General features: G+C 41.5%; 1 non-coding gene across 1 annotated transcript; it reads left to right on the top strand.

Moving 5' to 3' along the window:
• Positions 1-7,084: 7,084 nt before the first annotated feature.
• On the top strand, positions 7,085-7,157 carry TRNAK-CUU. The gene has a single exon. It is a non-coding gene; the product is annotated as a tRNA-Lys (tRNA).
• Positions 7,158-10,590: the final 3,433 nt, after the last annotated feature.

Raw genomic sequence — 10,590 nt, 5'->3', positions numbered from 1 at the left:
TTTGGACAATACTCTGTGAACCTTGCACAAGCTTTTCTAGGAACTGCGTGCACTGGCGGTGATCAGGTGGGGGGGCACAGATGTTGGGATACTCCTCACTAATGGTGATACTCATTCTTCACATAACTCAGCAAATACTTATGGAATGGCTATTTGTACTAGACACAAAATATACCCAAATCCCTGCTTTTATTGAGATTATATTCAGAGCAGGGGTATAGGCCATGAAAATTCAACATAATACATAACTGCATTATAATGAATATTAGATTAGCGCATGGAAAAAAATGGGATGGGGGTCAGGAATTCTACAAGGGGGACAGGTTGTCATTTTAAACAGGCTGATCAGGGTAGGCCACAATGCAAAAGTGATATTTGAAGGAGGCAAAAGAGGTAGCCATGGGTACACCGAAATAAGGAAATTTTCTGTGCAAAGGCCCTAAGGCCTGTTGTGTTTGAGAATAGCAGGTGTGTTTGAGAATAGCAAGGAGGTCACCGTGGCTGGAGTAGAGTGAGAGGGGGGGAGCAGTAGCAGATCACGACAAAGAAGTCACCGGTGAGTGGGGAAAGGTAAACCACTTGTGGACATGCAGATCATCGTAAGGACTCTAGTTAGCCTTCATTCTGAGTGAAATAAGGATACATTGCAGAGTTTTGAGCAGACATGGCTGACTAGTGTTCTAAAAGAATTGTTTTGGTGGGGGGATAGGCTAAATGGGTGAGGGGCATTAAGGAGGGCACTTGTTGGGATGAGCACTGGGTGTCATATGTAAGTGATGAATCACTCAATTCTACTCCTGAAACCAATATTGCATTATATGTTAACTACCTTGGATTTAAATTAAAAAATAAATAAAAATAAATAAAAGAATTGTTTTGGCTGTGAAAGGCTGAAGCAGGCAGGCAAGGGCAAAAGGAATTCCAGTGAGACATCTGGTATTCAAAATTGAAGATGGGTCTGGAGATGTACATTTGGAGTATTTGGCACCTCTACGGTACCTAAGACCATGAAATATCCCATGGGAAGTCACTGATTCCTGGGAGCTCCATTTCTAGAAGCTGCAGCCCATGGCATAGGATGTGTTCCAATCCTCGGGCCAAGTTGACCCCACCTTCTATTGTTTTTTGAGGATAGCAGGATAGCATCAGTCATAACCCGCTACACCAATTAGTTTAATCATTTGGTGTTTCCTGGACACAAATATTTCCACACCATGCACAGTTAGAGCTAGAGGTCATCTACTAAACGTTTCTCATCTAACAGATAAAAAGAGAGGCTCAGAGAGGTTAAATGATTTCACCAAAATTGTAGTGAGGGTAACGGTGGACCTGGGAGTAAAATGGCCTTCTAGCTCAGTACCGTTCTTTATGCCTTCTGGAGCACTTACAATTTTATTAAATGGAACAAGAAAGGTGATAACAGAGAGGTAAAGTCAAAGATCATTTCTGCCACCAACTGTTTCCTTCAGAAAAAAAGTCTACACAGGAGAGCTCTCTTAATGCAGTAATTTTGGCTGCACTTGCATCCCGTAGTGTAAAAAGCCACAGAGTGAACTTCAGCTGACCCACTCTCAAAGGGAGAGCTGGAAGGCACCTCCAGAGTTGTTCAGGCCAGGTTTTGAATAAACTGGGGAATGATTTTTGAATTCTAGAAAGGTGGGTGAATAAGGAATAATTTCTTTTATCTAATCAGTAACAATAAATTATTCTTTTCCTCTTCGACTTGGAAGCTAGAGAAGGCAAGAGAAGAAAGAGAATGTGGGTAACTCTGCCATCAGCTTTTGATGATTCTTTTTTTTTTTACATTTATTTACTTTTGAGAGGTAGAGAGAGACAGAGTGTGAGTGGGGGAGGGACAGAGAGAGAGGGAGACACAGAATCCAAGACAGGCTCCAGGCTCTGAGCTGTCAGCTCAAAGCCCGACGCAGGACACGAACCCACGAACCATGAGATTATGACCTGAGCCAAAGTCAGACGCTCAACCGACTGAGCCACCCAGGCACCCCTTGATGATTCTTGATGATGATTTGGAGAAGGCTGGAAAGAGCTAAATCGGCATACAATTGAACATCATTTTTATTTGACTATAGATTGCAATCAGACATATGCTCCACTTCAATTTGTCCCTGGTTCTAGTCCTTTCTTAGCTATTGGTGAGTTATTTGGATTAGCTAATGAGTTCCAATGGGTTATTATATATAGTTTGCAAACCGATATTATATTTGGAGACAGTTCTTTCATTCAACAGATGTTTATGGAGTATCCACTACTATATGGCAGGCATGAGAAATGCAGTGGTCAAGACAGGTAAGGTATATGTTTTCACAGAACTTACATTGTCACGGGGTTACATAGACAATAAACAAGAAACTAAATAAGTGAACAAGATAAATCCAGATAGTCATAAGTGCTATGAAGGAAACAACACTGTCAAGAGATGGAGAGAGCTTAGGTGAGCTACCTTAAGTAGGTGGGTCAGGTGACTTTTGGACTAAAAATCTAAATAATAAGAAGGAACCTGCTGCATGGAAGTGTGAGGCATTCCAGGCAAAGGGAAAGTTTAAGAGCAAGGGCCTTGAGGTGAGAACAGTCCTGGGATGTTGGAGGTAATGAAAGCAAGTCAGTATGGTTGAAGCATAGTGAACAGAGTAGGCTGGGCTCACATCGGGTAGGACCTCGTAGACCATAGGGAGGAACCAAATTGTAGCCTAAGTGTAGCAGGAGGCCACTAGAGGATCTTAAGCAAAGGAACAATATTATCAATTTATTTATTTGCAATAACACTGAGATTCCTTTTTGAAGAATAGGGTATAGGAGAGCAAGAGTAGGAGCAAGGAGACCCATTAGGAAGCTAATATACTGATCTAAGGAGTTAATAGTAGGTCACTCTGGGATGGTAGCAGTGGAGATGGCTAATGTGATAGGATTTGAGACAGATTTCTGAGATAGTGTCAACTGGCTGATGACTGAATAAAACATAAGGGAAAGAATAACGAAGGTGACCGTGGGTTTGGGGCTATACAGTTAGGATGATGATGGAGCTATTGGGTAAGATGGGGAAAACCAGAGAGCCATGACTCTGGAGGGCAGCGGTTGGGGTGGAAGGTGCTCATGAATAGCAGAAGTGAGAGTTCCTTTCAAACATATTATGTCTAATATACCAATCAGCTATCTGGAGAGGTAGCTGTACAAGAGAGTTTGGAATCCAAGGGGGTGATCAGAGCTAGACAGAGAAAGTTGAGAGTCATCAACATATAAATAGTATTTAAGGTCACAGGACCTGATTCGCTCACCTGCAAGAATTTCCAGAGAGGAGAGAAAAGCTGTGAAGACCAAAGCCTGGGCATATCAACCTTGAGAGCAGGCCGACCCAGCAAAGGAAACTAACTGAGAAGCAACTTCGGTGAGTTGGGGGAGGGCTTAGTGTTGTGCAACTCCAGAAAGGAAAAGATTTCTTAGGAGGGAATAGTCATCTGTGATGAAAACTGCTGCAAGGGATCCCAGGAGATGATCCCAAACCACTGACCTTGGCAAACAGAGTGTGGTGACCTTGACAAGAGCAAGTGCAAAGGAATGACGTGGTGAAAGTTGGACTGTAGGGGTTGAAGAGAACAGGTGATGATGGCATGGAGACAAGTGCAGACAATTTATTTATATCTGTGGTTTCTTTCACCATTTCAGATAGGGATGCAGTGATGAGGTAGGACTGTAACCAGTATTGTTAGGTGCTAATATTAGGGGTTTAAAAAAATTTTTTTAATGTTTATTCCTTTTTCAAAGGGGGGGGGGGACGGGGGAGGGCAGAGAGAAAGGGAGACAGAATCTGAAGCAGGCTTCATGCTCTGAGCTGTCAGCACAGAGCCCGATGCGGGGCTCGAACTCCCAAATCGTGAGATCATGATCTGAGCTGAAGTTGGACGCTTAACCAACTGAGTCACCAGGTGTCCCTAATCTTAGGTGTTTGGTGAATTAAAACTAATATGGGGCGCCTGGGTGGCTCGGTCGGTTAAGCGTCCGACTTCAGCTCAGGTCTATGAGCCCGCATCGGGCTCTGGGCTGATGGCTGAGAGCCTGGAGCCTGCTTCCGATTCTGTGTATCCCTCTCTCTCTGCCCCTCCCCCATTCATGCTCTGTCTCTCTCTGTCTCAAAAATAAATAAACTTAAAAAAAAAAAAGCTGCTGAGGATTCAACTCAGTTTAAAAAAAACAACAAAAAACTAGTATACATTCATAGGACATTTGATCTCCTGTGTGTAGTTGGGCGGATTAAGCTTTCATGGAGTCCCCTTGATGTTTATACATGCAGTTCTAATCATTCTTTGACACTAGTTTCTTGGGGCTGTTTTCTGCAGCAATACCCAAATAGAACAAAAGGCAAAAATAATAAAAGCCAGCATTTATGGAGCACTTAGTGTGCTGTTTAGTGGTGATTAGTTCATTTAATACTTACTTCAAATGGTAGGGGCTATTTAATCCCTTTCTGATAAGATCACATGGCCTCCTCTAAAATCCAGGTAGTTAATTTATAATTGAAATCTTGCAACACAGCTTGAACTTAACTTGGGAAATGCTTGTATTTCGACAAAATTATTTATTTTATCTTTTTCCTTTTCCTCTCACCCAAATACCCCTAACCATGCTTATACAGCAGTGTGGGATTGGAACCCAGGCAATCTGGGAGCTCCAGCCCCCTGCTGCTTAATGAACATCCTTTATCTCAAGGCACATGGAAAGGAGACTCCATAAAGGAAAAGCAGACAGCATTTGATAAAATCAGTGTTGCTACAAAATTGCATACCAGTAATAATGAATTGAGCTAGAAATGAAAATTTTATTCTGGAAACCTCTTAGTGGTGTTTAAAAAAGAAAAAAAATCTGCATACCAATAGAGACTGCATTTACAGAATGCTAGTCCTGTAACATTACTCAACATTCTCCCTCCAAAACTCATTTTCACCTTGATAATGAATTGCCCCTGAAAATCGAGATAGACTGTCATGCATATACATTTTTCTTTTGAAAGTGTTTTGGCATTTTCCTACCTGACAGCTAGTAAAACAGATGATTGATTGGATACTTTTACTATCTCTAAGGCTGATTCTTATTTTGGGTGGGGTTATAATGAAAATAAGGGCATTCCCTGAGGAGTAACAAGCCCATAGGAGGAGTCTTTATCCTCTAAATTAGAAAAGCCTAGCACTCATTGGTGCCCAGGAAGTGCCCTAGACTGGCATTGTCTTGTTGTTCTAATCTGAAAATGACAGCATAGAACACAGCCGAAGGCATGAAGCATTTTATCATAGGTGATGCAGCTTTAATTGGTATGTGGAAGGCATGCTTGTGGAATTAGTCCTCAGAATACTGGCCAACCAGATCACTTTCAACATTTCCCAGTGTTTAGTTTCGTCTTATAATTAAGTAACAACGATCATTTCCTGACAGCTAATAACTAGCTAAAGGAGTTAGAAGCCTCATTAGGTTTATAATTTATCAAATTCTAAGCTCTTCATTTGCAGTGTTGCAAAAAGAGAAAGCATCCTCCAATTCCAAACTGATTAAAGACAATCTCTCCAAGCATATTTCATATGTGAGTGTTAATTTGCTCATCAAAGGCTGACTTTGTTATTTTCCAAGTTTTTTTGAAATAACAATTATTACTTAAGCAGGAAAAAATGTTTATGTGGCTTTAATAGAGATGTATTGAACTGTGTACACACACACACACACACGTGTGCCTGCTAAAACAAAAGTAAAATCAATAGGCCATGTATCCTTTAAGGCTCTTTTTGTGACAATTCCACATGCTTTCCTGAGAGCATGCTTGACTATCCATTAATTCCAGAAATAGCATCGTTACATGTACTCCACAAATACTGATTGAGCACCCAGTTTGTGCTAGGCACTATTCTAAATGTTGAGGATACAGCAAGGAGACAAAAACTCCTGTCCTTACTGGGCTTGGAACCCAATCTTAATAATTTCTGTCTTCAAGATTACCCAGAAGATTATGTAGGCCTGGAAGACCACACATTAAATGTCTTCAAAGCGGTCCAGCTAAAGGTAGGAAAGGGTCCTTGCTGGATCATCTTGGCCACCATACCTCTGACTGTCTTCTCATCAATATGGCCATTGCATAGTGGCCTCAGGTTTTTCTGGTTCAAGAATCACTCCCTGATCAACCATACTCTTGAGATCATAATCTTCCTGCTAGTGGGAAAAAGTACAATCTTTTCTCTTACGGGACCTAGTGCTTTCCTCTTCATTTTGGAACCTGACATGAGCTGGTCACAAAATGACTTCTAATCCCTTGATGAAAACATTCATTTCTACAGTTTGATGTGGGGACAGTCAGACCTATAATTTAGGCTCTGGAATTCTAGAAATATGGAGCTCAAGTTACCACGATTCTTCTAAGTGACTTCCATCCTGCCCAGACCACATTGAAAAGACCTCTAGAGAAATGGAACAGTATCTTTCTAATGGTACTTACTCTGAGACTTCCATCAGAGTTCCTGTTGGGAATCCCTCAAATATCTTTCCCTTCCATATTCTAATGCATCCTTGGGGCACAGTAACCCTAGGTGCTCAAAGAAACTCCATTATATCTTCTGCCATAGGAGCAACTCAAGACATGAGATCTTCTGGGATCTTCAGCGTTGGCCAAAATGCAAAGCAGAACCCCAGGAAGCCTTCTGGCATTTGGTTAGTGTTAACACACCAGTCCTGGATTTCAGCATCAGAGATGTCCATCATTGTCCTGCATAGAATATGTGGACATTGGCCCTGGCACCTTACATGAAAATTATCCTTCTGGTGTTCCAACTGCTTCTCTTGGTTCTAGACTATCTAAAACTAAGAGTTGGGACTACCCAGTTCTTATGTTGCTAAATCCAATTCTTCAATATGTGTTCCTGGGAACTCTTCTTGGCCTGAGTATATTTAATAAACAGGCAGAATGAGTGGTTGATGCCCCCTTTATTTTATTTGAAGTTTATTTTTTCTGAATTTCCATAGAAATTCAGAAATTTGAACATGTTCTTCATTACTTTAAGTGCCATGGGATAAATATTTGAAGGAATGGGGTGCCTGGCTAGCTTAGTTGGTAGAGCATGAGATTCTTGATCTCAGGGTTATGAGTTCAAGCCCCATGTTGGGTGTAGAAATTACTTAATAATAAAATCTTAAAAAAATTTTTTGAAGGAACATCCAGCTATTTTAAATCATTCGGCAGACTTAACGGTGCAGAAACAAACACACATCTCTACTCATTCGACAGATACTCCAATCATTAGGAACCCAAGGGGAAACAAGTTGGTAATTAATGGACATGCTATGTGACTATTCTCACATAAAGTATAGGGACTCAGAAGCAGGCTTTCACTTCATCCCCGAAATTACTCCTGATTTAAAGTCACTTTTCCTAATGTGCCTGGCAATCCCATTTGCCTATAATTTCTGAAGAGTTACAGTCTTTGAATTCAGTCCTGGATGGAAGGAGAGATAGTTCTATGCAACATACACATTTATTTAAGTAATTAGAAGTTTTCACAAGAAAGAAAATTTTACAGTGCTTTTCTGAATGGGCATACTCTGTCATGGAAAGATGGGCCTGGAGGGGTGAACCAAAACACTGTGGATGCCATAGGGAGGGGCTCTCTATTTCACATTGTTTTTCTAGGTCTAGTGAAAACATAAGGATTGAAGGCTGGGCCTCACCCTGGTGATATAATCAGGAATGGAAGCTTGGTAGCAAATAATGAGGACAACAGAAGAACCATTATGTTTAGAGAAGGAAAGGTCTCAAAAAAGAGAGAGAGAGAGAGAGAGAGAGACTACTCCAAATAATTCAGGCTCCTTTTCTCTTTTTCTTGTGTGAAATCGAACGTTTCCATTCTCTGTTTAGCCTTTACAGGTGGTGATATCACCTGTATCACCTGTAGGGGCTTTAGAAGCCAAAGACAACCTCAGAGTCACTGGCTTCTCTGGGCAATGGGAATCTCGCCACAGGAGGAACAAAATATGAAAGTAGAAAATTCTACCCTGAATGACAAATCTATATGTTCTAAGGATGAATCCAAACTTCGGAAGCTGTGGGACTGTCCTCAGTCAGAAGTGAAACTCTTTCAATTGCTTGCATTGGGGAAACACCCTTGTCTCTAGGTTTGGGGATCATGAGTCAAAGCCAAGGACTGGAACCTCGCTAAGTCTGTGTGTGTTGGGCCTTGAAAGGGAGTGTGCTAGGTTCTGGGATTGGCGCCTCTTCTGTAATGCTTTTCCCCTCCCAGGCCTCCAGGTCAGGACTGGCAGGATTTAATGACTCTGAATGTCTGCAATGAGTGGCATCTGGATAGCCCAGGGGGACTGGCAACAGCACAAAATTGGCACAGGGGTTGGAGAGCAGGTGGAGGGATAGAAAACTGGATGCCTAAAAGGTGGTCTTTTGGGGGAGGTCAAAAAAATCTTTTGCCAAGCCTGTTAGGTGAGTCACCAGGAGAACTGAATCTCAACTGTTGTCCATTCTAAATTTTTTTCAAAAATAGCACTGAATGTATAGAAACTTCTGAAATGAATTGTCTGATACTGTATACTTCTATTTACCCCTAAAAAGAGAAAGTTAGATGGTTGGTTGATAGGTTGTTAGTTATTGTCAATGCATGGACTGCCTTTAAACTCCAGGTATTAGTATTAAACAAATCAAAAATATTTTTAGTCAAAAAATATTTTTAGTCAAATTTGTCTAGGATGCAGTGGGACCCGGCCAAGTGGGTTCAACACCTTAAAGAGCATGAGTCATCCATGAAGATCATCCCTTCTCATTTTCTTTTGAGTCATCATCTGCACAGCTTTAAAATTACCTTCAGGAATAAGGCAATATAGCTGACTTTTTTTAAAGCAAATTTAAAAGACAGAAATCTTTCATGTCTGTTTCCCCTGCAGTATGGTCTTAGAGAATGAGTCCTCCGGGGATCATATCCAGAGAGATGGTGTGTTCACCACCTCTGAAGACTCTAAAGCTTTTGTCAAACCTCAAAGTGACCTAAGCTCTTCAGGAGGGAGGGACATTTTAGGTCATGAATAACATAGACAAACCCAGAACTCTCATGGATCTATAAGCTCTTGCCTCTGTAGAAACCAGAGTGGGCTTTGGGGAGGGAGGAGTCATCATCCCGCACACACATTTGTAAGGCAGTCCCCTGGAAGCAGCCAGAAGCCAGATCTTTGAGAGGTCTCAGAACCTACCTTAACTTGGGTTTCAAAGAACTGCTAACATCTTTGGCTGGCAACCCTAAGCAGGCTTGGTTCTGGTTACAGAGAGACCTTCTAAACAACCCCAGAAAGTAGCTACTTACCGAGCCCCTAATAAATCCAAATGGAACTCCAAAATCCCTGCTATTGAGGGATGTGCATTTCGTTGAAGCGCCCCTGGTATCACAAGGCCCCCCCTGAAATGAGTGTTTTCTCTGAGGAGTGTTTGGGTTCTCTTGTTTGTTTTCTGCCTGTTGGCCCTTTCCACCATGTCCAGCTCTCTTCCTTTTCATGGGCACAGCAGAGCCTATTACTGCAAATTGGTGATGAGGCAAGGTGGCTGGGAGGTGCTCCCGCATGGGGGAGTTCTGTTGTTTTTATAACCGGTGCCAGCTCTGAGTAGATGGTGAGTAAGAGCCTCTTCCTCTTCCCTCTGGGCTGCCCTTGTCTCCCATGCCAATCTTGTTGCTGGCCTGTTTCGGATATGGTGCTAAGCAAGGGCGGCTGCCTGGCTCTGATGCTTCCCAGGCTCAGGACTCAAAACTCGAGAAGGCAGCAAAATCCGTAAGTGAGGGCTGCATTGGCCTGTGTTTCCTGTTAGCCAGTATTCCTGCATGAGGGCTTCTGGGGAGAAGTGGCAAATGCGAAGGCAGTCAAAGAGCGTTTGTTACTCCTACTTCCTCCATTAGGTAAATTGAAAGTGCTCGCTTGGCACACAAGAGCAAAATGGATGGTGAATGCACCTTCCAGTGACTTTTGGGCTGATTTTAGGTTAGATGGCCTTTTCTGCAAAAGAATCTTAATGCTGGCAAGTTTCTTTCTTTCTTTTCTTCTTTCTTTCTTTTTTCTTCCTTCCTTTCTTCCTTTCTCTTTTTTTTTTTTTAACAGAAATAACATCTGTTTGTTCATTCTTATGTTTGAACATTACAATATAAGAGCAATTATGGTTATCCATACTTTATACTCCATACATTAATTTGCTATTTTCCATTCTGGTTTTGAGAATAATGTTTGTTTTGGATTTTAGTTGCTCTTTTGTGTGCCTCACTAACTTGTTTGCCGGCTGCCAGATTATTACAAGCAGATATAAAGGGGAGTTTTCTTCTGGAGAAACCTCCACAGTTCATGCTCAAAGGATATGTTTGTATACCCTACAGAGGAAGAAAGTAATTCATTAGTATCTTTGTGTGTGTGTCTATGGTTTCTTTCTTTCTTTTTTCTTTACTTTTCTTCTTCTTTTTCTTTTTTCTTTTTTTTCTTTTCTTTTTTTTTTTTTTGGTAGCTGTAATCTGCAGTTTCTGCATCTTTTAGCATAAATATCAGTTTCTCATTTTGTAACATGAT

Source organism: Panthera leo, chromosome B1 (genome assembly GCF_018350215.1).
Source record: "Panthera leo isolate Ple1 chromosome B1, P.leo_Ple1_pat1.1, whole genome shotgun sequence".
Taxonomy (NCBI): Eukaryota; Metazoa; Chordata; class Mammalia; order Carnivora; family Felidae; genus Panthera; species Panthera leo.
Note: the sequence above shows the minus strand (reverse complement) of the source record. Positions and strands in the feature narration are given on the sequence as shown.